Source organism: Oryx dammah, unplaced genomic scaffold (assembly GCF_014754425.2).
Source record: "Oryx dammah isolate SB20612 unplaced genomic scaffold, SCBI_Odam_1.1 HiC_scaffold_11, whole genome shotgun sequence".
NCBI lineage: Eukaryota > Metazoa > Chordata > Mammalia > Artiodactyla > Bovidae > Oryx > Oryx dammah.
In genome coordinates, this window is record NW_024070195.1 from 23,044,290 (window position 1) to 23,062,565 (window position 18,276).

At 43.3% G+C, this 18,276-nt stretch overlaps 1 long non-coding RNA gene across 1 annotated transcript; it reads left to right on the forward strand.

Moving 5' to 3' along the window:
• Nucleotides 1-12,685: 12,685 nt before the first annotated feature.
• LOC120870529 lies at nt 12,686-18,053 on the forward strand. The gene is made up of 3 exons (XR_005722793.1): nt 12,686-12,742; nt 17,411-17,478; nt 17,608-18,053. It is a non-coding gene; the product is annotated as an uncharacterized LOC120870529 (long non-coding RNA).
• The last annotated feature ends 223 nt before the right edge of the window (nt 18,054-18,276 follow it).

The window sequence follows — 18,276 nt, forward strand, 5'->3', positions numbered from 1 at the left end:
ATGGGCAAAAACTCATTGCTAAAAGGAAACTATATAAACCTAATATATATATTAGGTCTTTCCAGGTGGCACTAGTGGTAAAGAACCCACCTGGCAATGTAGAAGACACAGAGACTCAGGGTTGATCCCTGGGTCAGCAAGAGTCCCTGGAGGCGGGCATGTGAACCCACTCCAGTATTCTTGCTTGGAGAATCCCACGGACAGAAGAGCCTGGCAGGCTTCTGTGGATAGGGTGGTAAGGAGCAACACGATTGAAGCAACTTTGCATGCACGCACATTGCTTTTTATATTTTGATGTTTTTTCCCTGTATGATCCTTAAGGTGGGTTACATCTTAATTGATGATTATAATCTTTAGTACCATAAAATACCTTTGTTTCATTAACAATTTTTTTTGCTTTGAATCTAATCATGTTTGATAATAAGATCAAAATCTCAGACTTTTTTCATTTTAGATTTAGTTTATATATCTGCCCAGCTATACCTTAATTTGAAATTTAATGCTTTTAAAAATGTATATTTAAAGCTTAATTTTAATTCTTCTAGTTCATATCCTCAGGTAATTTCTTTAGAGCCTGTAGTATCAGTAGCATGTTTCAAAGGCTTTCAAAGGCTTTCTTTCTTTTTGAATATTCTCTATAAATGACATATTGGTGGGGAGAGAATCCTTGGATAATGCCCCTTTCTTCAGAACTCTATATTCTACTCTTTGCCTCTGACCTTGAAACCGACCACTTGGAAAACCATCTTTTCTTCTCTGCGTCTTTGGGGCTACTATGAGTGCTCGTGTGCACGTGCAGACGGTGATGGTGGGAAATCACACCTCTCTCTCAGGAGTTCTCACTGTGACGTCATTACTCTAGATATCCTGGAAGAGGTTTCAGGTTGAAAAGCCAATCAGTCCTGCAATCAAAAATCGGGCAGAAGACTTTTCAGATATACCTCTTACTTCAGAGAAAGGACTCAGAGAATTCAGTTATAAAGGAGGGGATTCTGACCCTAGAAACCTTCTTCCTTTCTCTATAATGTGTCCTTAGGTTTTGAGCGTGGCTGTGACTTCTCAGAGTCCCTTGCTCTTTGTGTGTCATTCACACCAGGCCGGGACGCTGGGGAGGGAATCGAAGTCCAAACCACATGATATTCTAAGAACAGAACCTAGACTAAAATAGAGCCACAGTCAGGCCTCAAGATAGTAAAAAGAGATTTCATTTCTAACAGTGAGGTAAAAAGAACATTGGGAGAGTGTCTCAAAACACTGAGAGTATGAGCGAGGCATTTCCTCAAAAAATTAAAAATATAATTATCATATGGTCCACTATTCCCACTTTCCACAGAATTAAAAGCAGAATCTCAAAGAGATCTTCGCACTCACGTCCATAGCAGCATCATTCCCCGCAGATGGGATGCAGGAACAGCCCACACGCCCACCGATGGATGATGGAAAAACAGAACGCGGCACATGCAGACACTGGAATACCACCCAACCTGGAAAAGGAAGGAAACCGTGCCGCGTCCTTTATCACGGATGGACCTCGAGGACAGCAGGGTAAGTGAGAGGAGCCAGTCACAAAGAGACAAGTGATACCTGATTCCATGCATATGATGTCTCAAGTAGTCAAATCCATAGGGACAGAAAGTGGAATAGTGGTTGCCACGGTTTGAGAGGAGGGGGAAATGAGGAGCTGCTGTTTAATGGGTACAGAGTTTCAATTTTTCAAAATGGAAAAGTTCTGGAAATCAATTGCATAGTTATTTAAATATACTTAACATTAATGATTAACTGACTCATTGGAAAAGACCCTGATGCTGGGGAAGATTGAAGGCAGGAGGAGAAGGGGATGATAGAGGCTGAGGTGATTGGATGGCATCACCGACCTGATGGCCATGAGTTTAAGCAAGCTCCGGGAGTTGGTGATGGACAGGGAAGCCTGGCGTGCTGCAGTCCATGGGGTTGCAAGGAGTCAGACACGACTGAGCAACTGAACTGGACATTAACGAACTATACATTTAAAAAATAGTAAAGATGGTAAATATCATGTGTTTTTACAATAAAATTTTTTTAAACAATTTAAAGAATACTGGGGAATGAATCTCAAAGAGGTATCTGTGAGAGTGGAGAGAAACTGTGTGGACTAGAAGTTTTGGACTTGGTTTAACAACAGGTGGCATGCCCAAAGTACTCTTTAAGGAAGCACCAGGTGGCTTCAGCACTTGTTGGTATATATGCTTACAAGAAGCAATTTAGACTGCACAGCTCTGGGTGTCTCCTGAATTGCTTTCTCTAACTCACTTGACCTTTCATGGTGCCCTGTCATCATCTAAAGTTACATGAGCCAATGTAAGAGAACCTGACCTAGAAGCTGTGGTGTTAAAATTGTTTCTTGTTGGGAATTCCCTGGTGGTCCAGTGGGTAGGACTCTGTGCTTTCACTGCTATCAGCCTGGGTTCAACGCTGGACTTCCCGCAAGCCAAGCAGTGTGGCTAAAGAAAAAAAAAAAAAAAAGAAAGAATTGCTCACTGTCCTTTTGTTCTTTCATTCTAGGAAAATTGATGAGGGATCTGGAATATAAGACAAGTGAGTTTTGGAGGGGATAGTGGCTGAAGTTTGCAGCTTTCCTGGGAAGGTCCATTACTCATAGGTCAGCACTTCTGTTTTAAAGAGGAAGGTCTTTGTGTGACTAAAGTATCCAAATTCTTTATCCTGATTTCAAAACCATAAACCTTTCCCCAGATTCGCTCAGCTGTAGCGATCCCAGTTTTTATCTTTTTTTCCTCTCCAGTCTCATCGCACTGCCTGAGGCCTTGAATTTTCTGTGTTTACACTCTCTAGATATGGTTGCTAACAGTCTGAACACAAGGTCAAAAGCAGTCTTTGTCCTGGCCCCCTGAGGAGTCTCCCACCATTGTCATAAAGGCCCCAGAACCTATGGGACAAATCTCATTTGTATCTTTTGTGAGACCACACCTTTGTCTCCTTGTCCCCACAGTGAGGATCATCCTAAATTCCCAGACAGCCAATGGCTACCTCGCAGTGTCTCCAAATGGGAAGAGTATGATGTTGACTAGCTTGTGGATGAACAAATGCCAGCGTGGTCAGAGATTTGATCCGGAGCCCAGGGTGCTGGGCAGTAAGGGCTTCACATGGGGCAAACTGTACTGGGAAGTGAAAGTGGACAGATTCTGGTTGGAAGCAGAGGAGGAAGACGCAAGGAGATACAGGGCTGGAAGCAGAGGCATGTTTGGCAGTAACGATCTTGGTTTATAGGCATCACTGATGGGTATCTCCTGACCTGCCTCTTGAGAAATCTGTATGCAGGTCAGGAAGCAACAGTTAGAACTGGACATGGAACAACAGACTGGTTCCAAATAAGAAAAGGAGTATGTCAAGGCTGTATATTGTCACCCTGCTTATTTAACTTCTATGCAGAGTACATCATGAGAAACGCTGGACTGGAAGAAACACAAGCTGGAATCAAGATTGATGGGAGAAATATCAATAACCTCAGATATGCAGATGACACCACCCTTATGGCAGACAGTGAAGAGGAACCAAAAAGCCTCCTGATGAAAGTGAAAGAGGAGAGTGAAAAAATTGGCTTAAAGCTCAACATTCAGAAAACTAAGATCATGATATCCGGTCCCATCACGTCATGGGAAATAGATGGGGAAACAGTGGAAATAGTGTCAGACTTTATTTTTCTGGGCTCCAAAATCACTGCAGATGGTGATTGCAGCTATGAAAATTAAAAGACGCTTACTCCTTGGAAGAAAAGTTATGACCAACCTAGATAGCATATTCAAAAGCAGAGACATTACTTTGCCAACTAAGGTCCGTCTAGTCAAGGCTATGGTTTTTCCTGTGGTCATGTATGGATGTGAGAGTTGGACTGTGAAGAAGGCTCAGCGCCGAAGAATTGATGCTTTTGAACTGTGGTGTTGGAGAAGACTCTTGAGAGTCCCTTGGACTGCAAGGAGATCCAACCAGTCCATTCTGAAGGAGATCAGCCCTGGGATTTTTTTGGAAGGAATGATGCTAAAGCTGAAACTCCAGTCCTTTGGCCACCTCATGCTGGAAAAGACTCTGATGCTGGGAGGGATTGGGGGCAGGAGGAGAAGGGGATGGCAGAGGATGAGATGGCTGGATGGCATCACTGACTCAATGGGCGTGAGTCTGAGTGAACTGCGGGAGTTGGTGATGGACAGGGAGGCCTGGTGTGCTGCGATTCATGGGGTCGCAAAGAGTCGGACACGACTGAGCTGAACTGAACTGAACTGATGGGTATCATTCTCCTGGATATAGAGAGGAGAATGAGGATCTGGAGGAGGAATGGTCTCAGCAAAATGGAATATGGCCAAAATTTTGCCTGGTGGGGGTGGCAAGAGAGTCAGTGGTGAGAAGGGGATTTCTCAGCTTCACCCCCAAGGAGGGGTCTGGACTCTGCAGCTGTCCTCAACTGGGGTGTCTATATGCAGCAGCCCGGGGCCCTTCCAGATCCTGTCCTACTGCCCCTGGCAGATTGGAGTTGCTCTGGATCATGATGGTGGGAAGGTAAGCTTTACCAATGCCAGAACTCAGGAGTTCATCTATGAATTCTCATCTGCCTTCACTGGGAGATTTTTCCCTTTCCTGTGGCTTAACTGCATGAGATCCAGACTTACGCTGAGACCCTGAGAGAAGACCTCCTGGCACAGCCCCACGTTTTTTCATTTACCCTTTGTTCCTTTTCATCAGTTCCAGCTCTGCCTCAGCTGGATGGTCCTGCTGGGGTTCTGAATGCTCTCAGATGACTGGAGCTTTATGGCAGTCATGAGTCTCTTGCCCTCGCTGCTTTGTCTCTGAAATGGGGACGGAAATAGTTGATCTTATTTCTCTAAGGGGAATGGTTGGAATGTCTTTAATGTACTTATTAAAATGTGTGTTAACTAATTTATCTCTTCTGTTGCCTTTGATTTGGTTCTTCACCTGCCACTGAGACAAATGTATGAGAACAAGTGACTGTATTACAGAATCTCGGCTCCTGCTACAAATAGTAACTGATGACAACATCCATATTGGTTTCTGAAGCACCTTTTCTGTCCCATAATTTCTCCTGCCATCCTTCTAAGCAGTTGTTGTTCCATCGCTCAGTCGTGTCCGACACTTTGCAGCTCCATGGACTGCAGCACACCAGGCCTCCCTGTCCTTCACCATGTCCCAGAGTTTGCTCAAACTCGTGTCCGTTGAGTCAATGATGCCATCCAACCATCTCCTCCTCTGTCATCCCTTTCTCCTTCTGCCCTCAATCTTTCGCAGCATCAGGGTCTTTTCCAAATCTTCTAAGCAGCTGAGGAAACAGTAAATATTTGGCAGTTCATATCTGTTTAACCTTTGATACACTATGAGATTTGAGATATCTGGGGTAAGAATTCCTTTATTTATCTGCCATGTTCTGATAATTTTTGCAATGGGAGGGCGAGAGGGGAAGCCATATAAGGTTCAGGTGTATATGAGTTTTTGGAAGTCACGTGGTTCTGAAGTCATGTCTAATGTCAGCTGTGTTTTGAGATGGTAGAAATAGATATGTAGCTTAACGTTAAACTAGTAATCTTACATATAAGCAGCAGAAAACAAATTGGCTAATTTTAGAAAAAGGAAAATTAACTTTTAAAAAAGGGAAATTAATTAAACATCACTGGAGCATGTGTAGTGTAAAGAGGGAGGGATATGTGTGCCTGTCTGCATGCAAATTCTGGATGCACGTCCATGTGACCCCCAGAGAGGTGGGAGCTGCAGTGAGAGAGGAAGGAGGAGTCAGCAGGGCTTGAGAGGATTGTTGAATTGTTAGGATATAAACAGAATACATCATGCATGGGCCCAAGCTATTGGAGAGTGGATATAATCTGGTGGGGAACAGAAGAGGAAGAAGTAAGAACACTTACTTATGGAGCCAGAGGTGTGTTTGGCAGTAGCTATCTTGGTGGATTCATAGACTCAACTGATGGGTCAAGTTTTCCTGGATACAGAGGTGAGAATGAAGAGTTGAGGAAGGAATGGGCTCAGGAAATTAGTGGATAGAACAGGCCCTAGTTCTTCATGTAACTAACCCCTAAATCAAAATCTGCCCTAAGCACACCAGAATAGGATGCCTGCCTGTGCCCAGCAACAAAAAAGGAAAGTGTGTTTTCGGCTTCTGTAATAAGACATGGTCTCATCAAGACTCATGTAGTTCAGCATTCTCAAGACATGGGAGCACGTGCTAGTTGCCAAAGAACTTCCCATACGTAAACTCCTGGGTTCAAAATGTGGGGAAATGTGCTCTGATAGCTCAGTTGTTTAAAAATGTTTTGCTAGACAGCAAAAGAGACACAGATGTAAAGAACAGACTGTTGGACTCTGTGGGAGAAGGCAAGGATGGGATAATTTGAGAGAATAGCATTGAAACATGTATATTATCATATGTGAAATAGATCACCAGTCCAGGTTTGATGCATGAGGCAGGGTGCTCAGGGCTGGTGCACTGGGATGACCCTGAGAGATGGGATGGGGAGGGAGGTGGGAGGGAGGGTCTGGATGGGGAACACATGTACACCCATGGCTGATTCATGTCAATGTATGGCAAAAACCACCACATTATTGTAAAGTAATTAGCCTCCAATTAAAAGAAAAAAAAGCAATTTTTTTCTGATTGTAAACTGAATATAAATTCACTATAAAAATGAAGAGTTGTTTGTTTTTAATCCCAGTCTTTTTGTCAACAAAACATTTTCTCTATTAACATTTTGGTATCTTGCTAACCTTATCTGGTGTAAAAATTTGTATATTTCTTATTTTACAAAACTGAAAATGCATTATATGTACTCTCATAGTGTATACTTTTAACGTCATGTCTGATCATCTGCCCACGTCATTAAATATTTCTGAAGATTAAAAAAAAAATGTTTTGCTGAAGGACTTCTCTGTGGTACAGTGGATAAGAATCCCCTTGTATTCAGGTTCAACCCAGGGACACAATTCAACCCTGGGTGGGGAGGATTCCAAGTACCTCAGAGCAGCTGATCCCATGTGCTGTGACTACTGCAGCCCCTGGGCCCAGACCCTGTGCTCTGCAACAAGGGAGGCCATGGCAGTGAGAGGCCTGTGCGCTGCAACTGGAAAGGAGCCACCCCACCCTGCCCCCGCCCCTGCTCTCTGCAAGCAGAGGAAGGCCATGCGCAGCAACGAAGACCCAGTGCAAAGATAAAAATTAATAATTAAAACACAATGACCAAATCTTTCTCACTGAGGAGAGACAGCTGTCCCAGACAACAGCCCAGAAAGAAGCAAGCCTCTGATATGCAAACTAACCAACCCAGACCCCCACCGCGCCCACCCTCCTTACCACCCCTCCCCCCCCACCCCCCTTCCCTATCTGGCCTTTGTACCCTAAGAGGCAATATTCCTCTGCCTTAATAATCCCAGGGCCACGTACCAGACAACCACAGACCACTAACTATAACCCAAAGCCAGGTGACACCTGTTCATACCAGCCAATCCTAATCTGTTTTCCCTGCCCTACACCTTGACTTTCCCAAGGAGACCTACTAAAGGTCTAGCCTTTATTTTCCTTTCATCTTTGCCGAGCTGACAGATTTTAATTTTTCTTTCCATTTTCCCTTTCACATTCCCATTTTTCCCATTTATTAATAATGAATTTATTTGGTATTTACATTTCTTCTTTTCCAAATTGTTTTCTGCTGCTGCTACATTGCTTCAGTCATGTCCAACTCTGTGTGACCCCATAGACGGCAGCCCACCAGGCTCTTCCATCCATGGGATTTTCCAGGCAAGAGTACTGGAGTGGGTGCTATTGCCTTCTCTGCCAAATAGTTTTCTATAGTCTTTATTTTCCAATCTCGATGTAGCAATTTTAAAATATTGAATTTAAGGAAGAAAAATCAGCCTCCTGACCCCAGCAAACAGGTGTGACACTCACAGCTATACCTCAGAATTACTTGAACTGGCCCAGTGCTCACAGCTAGGCCATGTTGTTCTCTTTGGAATAAATCATTTATAAAATAGAAACATCAAATAAGGATACACTGAAATCATAATAAAGTGAAACAAAACAAGACTATACATAATTTCATTTAAGCACAGAGAAACAGGGCACTGTGCAATTCAGAAAGTACTGAACATCTTATCCTGGGAAACACGACTGATGGTTGCAAATGCTCCTTTATCCTTGCTCTAGTCTGCCCTCCTTATGGATGTGATTGATTGGGACACCCAATCATGTAAACTGACCATGCTTCCTGGCAATACTTAGTTTGGAGTAAACCTCTCTTTTCTCCAACCAAAGCCCAAATCCCACAATAACACATTCTTTCTTATCCCCTCACTCTAAGATGCCCTGTGGTTCCCCACAGTATACCTTCTCCCTTGCTGTATCAAGTAGTAAACACAATGTGTTCAACTAGCTGTGTTCCTGGTGGTCTTTGGGTGAAAAATATCAACACATGCTAATATTTTGTCTGTCAATTTTTTCAATTCAGTTCAGTCACTCAGTCGTGTCTGACTCTTTGCGACCCCATGAATTGCAGCACGCCAGGCCTCCCTGTCCATCACCAACTCCCGGAGTCCACCCAAACTCATGTCCATCAACTCAGTGATGCCATCCAGCCATCTCATCTTCTGTCGTCCCCTTCTCCTCCTGCCCCCAATCCCTCCCAGCATCAAAGTCTTTTCCAATGACTCAACTCTTCGCATGAGGTGGCCAAAGTACTGGAGTTTCAGCTTCAGCATCAGTCCTTCCAATGAACACCCAGGACTGATCTCCTTTAGAATGGACTGTTAGATCTCCTTGCAGTCCAAGGGACTCTCAAGAGTCTCCTCCAACACCACAGTTCCAAAGCATCAGTTCTTTGGTGCTCAGCTTTCTTCACAGTCCAACTCTCACATCCATACATGACCACTGGAAAAACCATAGCCTTGACTAGACGGACCTTTGTTGGCAAAGTAATGTCTCTGCTTTTCAATATGCTATCTAGGTTGGTCATAACTTTCCTTCCAAGGAGTAAGTGTCTTTTAATTTCATGGCTGCAATCACCATCTGCAGTGATTTTGGAGCCCCCCCAAAATAAAGCCTGACACTGTTTCCACTGTTTCCCCATCTAATTCCCATGAAGTGATGGGACCAGATGCCATGACTTCATTTTCTGAATGTTGAGTTTTAAGCCAACTTTTTCACTCTCCTCTTTCACTTTCATCAAGAGGCTTTTTGGTTCCTCTTCACTTTCTGCCATAAGGGTGGTGTCATCTGCATATCTGAGGTTATTGATATTTCTCCCAGCAATCTTGATTCCAGCTTTTGCTTCCTCCAGCCCAGCATTTCTCATGATGTACTCAGATTTTTTAGGTGTCTGTAATTTGGTTATGGACACATGTTTGCATGCTTGTGAGTTTGTGGTTGCCATAGAAAAGTATTATTTATTCTTTGTGTTTTTTTCTTAAATCATTGAGTCATGCTTAGAAAATTGTCCATTCAACAATTGTGAAAATTTTATGTATATTTTCATTTAGGTACAGATGATGAGAAGAGTGGGGTCCAAGGGTAAAAGGAAACAAAAACTTAAACTGGGGGCAAGTATCACTTTACACACACTATGGGGAGGAATAATAGGTAAAGAATTCAAAGGTGGTGGGAATTCTAAGGTTTTTATCTTCTGTTTTGTATTTTTATAACTATGTAGGACCAATAGGGTATTTTATAATGGGGTATTCAATAAATACTTTCTTGTGGCTAAGTGAAGATATAAGTGCTTGCTTATGTTTACCAAAATTAACAGAAATGACATCAAGAGTCTCAATGTAATATAGATAAGAAATAGCTCCAAAGATGAGTGTTTTTGAAAACTAATGACCTTGAGGTGATAAATTATGTTTAGGTTAATGATGTTAAAGAAAGTGAAAGTGGGTCTGACTCTTTGCAACCCCATGGACTATAGCCCGCCAGACTCCTCTGTCCATGGAATTCTCCAGGCAAGATTACTGGAGTGGGTAGATAGCCATTCCCTTCTCCTGGGGATCTAGGGATCAAACCCGGTTCTCCTGCACTGGAGCCAGATTAAATTTTCTTGGGCCTGCTGTATTTTACAGTAATGTCTAAGACCTACATAACCAAATATATGAAGATAATTTCAATGTACTTCAATCTATGAGTCATACAGTATCTTGGGAGAATGAAAACTAAACCACTTAGATATGCTCTGTCAAATAGTAGCTACTAGTCACATACGGCTATTTAAATTTAACTTTAATTAAATAAAAATTCAACTTCTCAGTAATGTTCGCCACATTTCGTGTGCTCAATAGCCACACAGAGCTAGCACCTACCACATGAAAAGTGCAGACCTAGAACTCTGAGTCGCACTACTATTGATGATATTAGTGGGCCTCAAGGAAGGTACATTAGACCCATTCAAAACCAAATGGCCAATATTATTTCTCACCAGATTACGTCAGATTTATTCCTAGGATATGGGTAAATATTGAGCTGGTACCAACAAATCCAAAATGGGTCAGGAATAAATTTTTCTCTCGTGCCTTCGGGCACAAACTATTCCCAGTTCCAAAGGGGAAACACCTGTCTCCCAACTCCCTTCCTAGGTGGAGACACTCTGGCATCAAATTTCTAGGGGTAAGTTCAAACTTTTAGAAGAACCAAGAGGCAGAGTCCTAATAAGTAAAGGTTGGGAAGCACAGAGTCCAGTTCAAGAAGAGGGAGTCTAGAAGTGAAGAGGAGGCAGAGAGGTGGGGGCTTGCTTGTAGTCTCCCTGCTTTACTCAGAACAGTAGTTCTCAAACTGTGGTCTGTGGAACCCTTAAAGTCTCTGAGACCCTACTATGGGATCTATGAGGTCAAAACTATTTTCATGACATTACCAAAAATGTATGTACCTTTTTCTTTTAAATATGTATTTCTTATTTTGGCTGCACTGGGTCTTCACTGAGGCACGAGGAATTTCTCCAGTTGCAGAGCATGGGCTTTAGGCTCAACAGTTACAACTTGAAGGCTTAGTTGTCCTGTGACACATGGGCTCTCAGTTCCCCCACAGGGATCAAACCCTTGTCCCCTGCATTGGAGGGCCATTTCATAACCACTCTTCCACCAGGGAAGCCCCTACCTTTTTCACTGTGTTGACATTTACACTGATGTAAAAGTTAGCAGAAACGAGCCTATTTCAACAAACTGCAATAGCAGTTATGAATTCTTCACCACAATTTAACTGCAGAATAAAAAAGCAAGTTTCACTGAAAAATATCCAGGTTGAAAAATTATTATTTCTACAGCCATCATTCTTGAGTCCACATTTTAGACTATCTGATAGGATGAAATGGGAAGTGCACATAAAATACTTCTGTTCCATTTTAAAGTACTATGTACCAAGGAAAATAACTTTTCTGAGCTGATTTAGCTTCTTTTTTTATGGAATACTATTTTCACTTTAAGAATGAGTAACAGGAAAACTATGATATTTTAGATTTAGTTATTTGGCATAATGAACATAAGTTTCTCCCTTCCAGGAAATCAACTTACAGTATTTATTGCCAATGATAAGATGCAAGCTCTCATTAGAAAATTAATCTTGACAGCTTCCCAGTATTGACAAACTTTTCTAGTGTAAGCTGTGGTGACATTAACAAATGTGATTGTTTGCTAATCTTAAACGTCAACACTCTAAAATCTATACAAATTGGTAAAGCAATGCATTACTTTAAAAAAAATCATGCATTGATACAATATTCATTCAATGTACAAAACAGACCTATGGACTCTTATGCAACAGATTTGGAAATATTCAGTTTCAAGTTTCACATGAAACCTAACACTTGTGTAGTTTTATTGTTGTATCAAAGATGAGTAGGCATAATTATCTGAAAATGTTATTCAAAATACTTCCCTTACCTATACTTGTGTGAGGCTGGAGTTTTTTCATTTACTTTAATAAAAAAAAATTAAATACAGAAGCAGATATCCAAATACTTCAGTCTTCTAATAAGGCATACAAGAAAAGAATGTAAACTTTTGAAAAAATGTAAAATCTAGAAGGCTCACTTCTCACTATACTATGTCATTTTGAAAATAGAGATTTTTTTCATAAAAATATTTCTTTTAATGTAATGGGTTAATAATATTACAACTGAATCAACCGATTTCTGTTGTTTCAATTTCTAATATGGCCAATGTTCACAGATATAACACATATAAGTGATACTATCTTTGAGGTCCCAAGTCGTATAGTCATACACTGATTCTGAAACCGAAAGTGTGTAAACTTCTGACTTACAGGGTCCTCCAGTCAGTAGGAGAGGGGTCAGGGCAAAGTCCCAGGTCCACGGGTAAGGCTCTTAGGGCCTTAGGCCAGAAGGTGATGTCTGGGCTGGGGAGTCAAACCTCGTGGGATTCCCCACCTCCCTGGGGTTTCACTTTCTCGCCGCTCAAACTGTGTCGGGTCTTTCTGCTTGGATACTCATGACGAGGTAACAGTTCTCACTCCCATTGCGTATCCGGTTTCTAGAAGCCAATCAACGTCACCATCGTTCCAGGTTTTAGGGTCTTTTATCTCCCCTCTCAAACTGTGTTGGGCCTTTCTGCCTGGATACTCATGACGACGTCCCAGTTTTCACTCCCATTGCGTATTCGGTTTCTAGAAGCCAGTCAGCGTCCATTCCTGGCTTCAGGGTCTCTACCGACCAGCCCGGACTGATTTCCTCAGGCTCAGAGGGTAGGGACTTGAGGAACTCAAGCACTTCGCGGCTGTTAGGGTCCCGGGGTCTGACCAAGATCTGGGAGAGGGAGATTCTGCAGGGGGAGGAGCAGGGGGCTGCTTGCTGCGGCGGCGCAGGACCTCCGAAGAAGGCAAATTCGCGCTCGCAGCCCAGACTCCACACTTACTCGGGCTAAGAAAAGCCTGCAGCGATTTGGTTGTTGTTTTTTTTTTGGGGGGGGGGGGCGGCGGGGGGGTTGGGCCAGAAGCAGCTGAATCTGCACAGCTGTGCAGGCCTGGCTCAGCTGTAGCCTGTGGGGCCCTGGGAAGCCTCCCTCTGGGACCTGTGACCCCAAACCTTGGGTCATCCTCGGGGTCAGAATTTAGATTTGGGTACAGGAGCTCAGAACTTTTTAATTTGATGTTTTGGAGGTGGAGGGATCAGGCCTGAGGGATCCAGACAGCAGGTCTCTCTCTGTTAGGTCCATGAAGGGGATGAAGAGACAGGAGGCTAGGGTCCTGGGCTCTTAGGCCTGAGAGGAGAAGAAGGCACCTGAAGGCTTCATAGGGTGGAGAGGGTGATGCTTGCCAGGAGGGTCCACCCTTGGTGTCCTTGGTGTGGTGGTGTAGGTCTGGGGAGGAGGAATGTTTTTCATGTCTCAGGAAAATGTTAGGGGGACCCACGGCCCAGACTCATGACTGATGTCCTTGTCACCCTTGTGGCCTCCAGGCTCCAGTTCACATCCTGTCCTTTGATCTCAGGAAGCACCTTCATGGCCGGCAGCTGGACAGGTCTTTTCCCCAGGCTCTTGGGTAGTGCATTTGGCACAGTGGTCCCTGCCGTCTCAGCTCATAAAGAGAGGATGTCTAGCCCCTGCCTGTGGGCTGAGGATGGGCTCTGCCTTCCTTAAGTCTCCCTGTCCCCCCCTCCCCCAGCATCGTGTGTGTGGGGTGCAGAGTGGGGACTGGGGTGGGGGTATTTCTCTGGAAGAGAGGACTTCCTTTAACCACCTCTATTCTCTCTTTTTCTCTTTTCCCTTCTTCCACATGTATTTGAGTCATGTCATATCTGTAATTCCAGAAAAATACCACAAACATAAGTACAATTTCCCAGCAAAATATGGAGCTGACACTGTGTAATTATCATCCAGGTGGAAAATAGAGCCTCTACCAGCTCTCAGGCCAGAAGCCCCTGTGTCTCTCCCCATGAACACCCCACCTTACTGCACATGTGCCCACTAAGGACCCTCCCTCACACCTCTCCTCTCTGGTTCCTCCCCTCCACTCCTGTGGCCTCCATCCCATAATGTCACTGTTTCCTCCTTCTCCAGGAGCCTCCCCATATTTCTAGGGGGTCTCCTCCTCTTCCTCTTCCTCCTCCTCCCTCCACTCCTCCTCTTCGCCCCCAACTCTTACACCATGTATAGAGGTTTGAGTTCATTCCCTGGAGGAAGGGTCTATAACCTTGTCTGTGGCTGGAAGAAGTGACAAGAACTTGGGGTTCAAGGTCTCCTCCCTTGATAACTAGAACACCCTGTATGTTTGTGAACTCCACCCTGGACCTGGGAACCAGGTTTTACAGCCTTGATATCTGATCCCCTCTGAGGCCAAAGTCTTTGGTTGTTTAGTGGAGAGAGAAACATCCATGTCAGCGTGTATTGTGGATAACAACTCACACTTTGAACTTGACACTGGATGGACACCAGCTTGTGTGCACAGCACTCACCCACTGCTGGGAGCCCAAGGAGAGCCTGGGCAGGTCTCTGGCAAGGAGGTCAAAGGGGAGCTCAGGTGTCCAGTCATCAGCCCTGTGGCCACACGGAGGCACAACCACTCTTTCCTCTCCAGTTCTGCACAGGGAAGGCAGAGGATGCATTGTGGTCTGAGTCACACAGAGATGGCTGCCCTGGTCCAGTGAGGGGGTAAAGGTGCTTTCTGAGCAGCTCTGGGGTCATGCTCGAGGGTACAGCAAGGATTAGAGGAGAGGAGACCCTGGAGCCCTCCCTGTATCTCAGGTTTCCATCTTTTCTCTTTCTGTCTCCTCTCTGCAGCTCACTGATGAAAGACCCTGGAAATCTCAGAGTCAGTAATTGATTCTTCACTCCCTGTTTGTTTCTGGTTGATATTAAAATGTGTTTTAATTTTAGTATAGTTTGCAATTTACAAAAAAGTAGCAAAGTTAGTAGAGAGTTACTATATATCCCACACTCAGTGTCTCTATGGGACCATCTTATACCACCATCATACATTTGTCACAGCTAATGACATAATGATACAGTGTTACTGACCTCCAGAATTTATTTGAACTTCATTAGTTTTCCTTTAACCTGATGCAGGATCCCATCAAAGACATATATTAAGTCTGGGAATCGTGTCTCCTTCAGCCTCCTCTGGCTGTGACAGTCACACAAGACTTCTCTTATTTTTGATGACTTTGATGTTTTGGGGAGTACTGCTCAGAGACATAGTAGAACATCTTTCGATTTGACTGGGGCACAGGGTTTTGGGGAAGAGGACCACAGAGATGAGTGGCATTCTCCAGTGACCAAGGGTATACACTGTCCACTGGGGTATGACTAATAAGTTCACCTCATCACCTAGTTAAGGTAGCATTTTCCAGGTTTCTCCTTGTGAACTTTTATTTTTACTTCCCCACTTTCCACACTATAGTCTTTAGAAGGAGGTCACCATGCACAGCCCACACTTAAGGGGTGCTCTTCTATCAGCAAGTTTTTCAGGGGGTTGTGCAAAAATAAGTTTTCAAATGAGTTGATCAAGTACTAGATTGATGAACAGAGTGGATGGAGAGCTCTGAGTAGCTTCATAAGAGACTGCTGACTCATTTCTAGTGGCTGCCCTGCTTCCTATTCCTGCCCCAGTGAGCGAGGGTTTCTGCAGCCCCACATCCTGGTCAGCACTTGGCATCACCTGTTCTTAGATTCTAGGTTTTCTATTAGGTGTGATGATACATTACTGTCATTTTAAAATTTACATTTCCTGAAAACATAAGATGTTTAGCATCTTTTCATATGCATTTCCATTGTTATGTCTTTCTGAAGAGGTGTCTGTTCAGACTTTATTTTTAAAAGGTTACTGGTTACTGTTTGTTGAGATTAAGAGTTCTGTGTGTATTTTAAAACAAGTCCTTTATCAGATATGTGAATTTGCAATAATTTCTTGCAGGCTATGGCCTGAACTCTTTTACTGACATAGCAATATTCGTTAATGAACAGATAGATTTTTCTGGGAAGAAAAAGTGAGAAATTTCTAACTGCAATCATTTCTGAGGAGAGGACTTGAGTGAATGGGGAATGAGGGGAAGAACATGAATTATTTATTTTTATACATTCTTAAGTATCTTTTCAATTCTCTTGTGTGGTGGTAAATAATGTTTTCAAAAATTACAGGGGATTAAAAATCCCTTACATTTGTAAACACTTGACAGTCACCTTCAACTAATACATTAGGACATAAATTCTGATCCTCTAGCTGGGCTGGTGCTCACCACACGGCTGTGTTATTCTCTTGTTGGACATAAGTCATCTCACAGAAGATCAACATCAGACAAGGACATCTGAGTGCATGACACAGAGAGACAAAACAAGAACAGGACAGCATTCTAAGCACAGACCAAAGAAGTGGCCCTGTGCCCCTCACAATGTATCAAACCTCTCCCGGTGCTAATACTAGTGACCGCTCCCTTTTTCTAATCACATTTGTATCCTCACTCTAGTCTGCTCTCCCTACAGGAAGACTCACTGAGATGCCCAGTCATAGAAATGCCCCCACTTCCTAACAACACCCAATCAAAGTGAGCCAGTCTTGCGTGTGAAAGTGAAAGTCACTCAGTTGAGTCCAACTCTTGGCAACCCCATGGACTACATGGTCCATGGAATTCTCCAGGCCAGAATACTGGAGTGGGTAGCCTTTCCCTTCTCCAGGGGATCTTCCTAATCCAGGGATCAAACCCAGGTCTCCCATATTGCAGGTGTATTCTTTACCAGCTGAGCCACAAGGGATGCCCAAGAATGGAATGGGTAGCCTTATTCCTTCTCTAGAGGATCTTCCCGACCCAGGAATTGAACTGGGGTCTCCTGCATTGCAGGTGGATTCTTTACCAGCTGAGCTATCAAGGACGCAGTCTTGCATAGATGCCCCTCAAAATCACCCAAAGTCCACATCCTGTATGTCAGCGGTCCTCAGCATTTTTAGCACCAGGAATTGATTGCATGAAGACAATGTTTTCATGGACCAGGGGAGGGGGTGGGGAATAGCTTCAGGATGATTCAAGCACATTACATTTATTTCTAATCTAATGTTGACACTGACGGGAGATACCGGCCCAAACCCAGAGATTGGGGACCCCCTGCTGTATATGTTCTAACACATCACAAGACATAACATTGTCCCTGATGCTGAGTGATCTCCCTTGCTGCATCCAGTACAAATTCAACTTGATTGCCCACAGATTTGCTCCTGGTGGTCTTTGACTGAAGAGCATTAAGACATGTTACCTGTTTGCCAAAATTTTTATGTGTCTTTCTACCAGAATAGGGGCATATGTTTGTATCTTATGAGTGTCTGCTTGACATAGGGAAGATTGATGTGTTTTGATGGCTTTTCATCTATGGATCATAAAATGCTTCAATCCACAAGAGTACAAAATTCATGTATATTTTTGTCTAGGAGAGAGGGGTCCAAGGGTGAAGGGAAACAGAACTGATAGAATTTGGAGAGAAAGTATAGCAAGATTAGTAAGTAAATAGTAATAAGGTGCTGGATTCTAATCTTACATCTTCTGCTTCATAACTTTACAAGTCCTATGAAGTATTGATATCTGTTGTGTTCAGTTGATAACTTCTGTGTGTCCTTATGTTTACCAGGTTAAGGAAAACACCACGAGATCAAGGATTATATCCATTTCTCACTATTGGACAACTAGCAGTGATGGGCAGTTTTGAACACTTACTACCTTAAGGTGATAAACTATGGTTTGGCTAATGTCTGAACACTCTATCTGTTAAAATACACATTAAAGAAACTTTCAGAGCATGCTGTATTTTAAAGCTATGTCTAAAACCTGCACAGACAAATCCATGACTTCAGTATTAAGATTATTTTAGTATGCATCAACCTATGAGTCACACAGGATCTTTTAGGGGGAAAGAGATGGGAGAGTAATTAACAACATTCTAGATGTGCATTGACCAGTATGCTAGCTAGTAGCCACATATTGCTATTCAAATTAAAATAAATGAAAGTGCTCAGCACAACAGACACTTTAAGGTGCTAAATAGCCTCATGTAGCTACTGGCTACCTGACCGGACAGCACAAGACATAGAAAATTCTTTCACCACAGAATGTTCTGTTGGAATGGACTGCTCTTCATGGTTTGTGGGCCACGTGCATTAGGCCACGTGAGATGAAAAGGCCAATAATATTTTTCTTAGACACTATCAGATTTCTGTATGGGATATGAATACATATTAAGCTGGTGTGTAGCAAAATCAAAGTAGGTTATGAGTAGGTCTGGCACCTTCAGGTACAAACT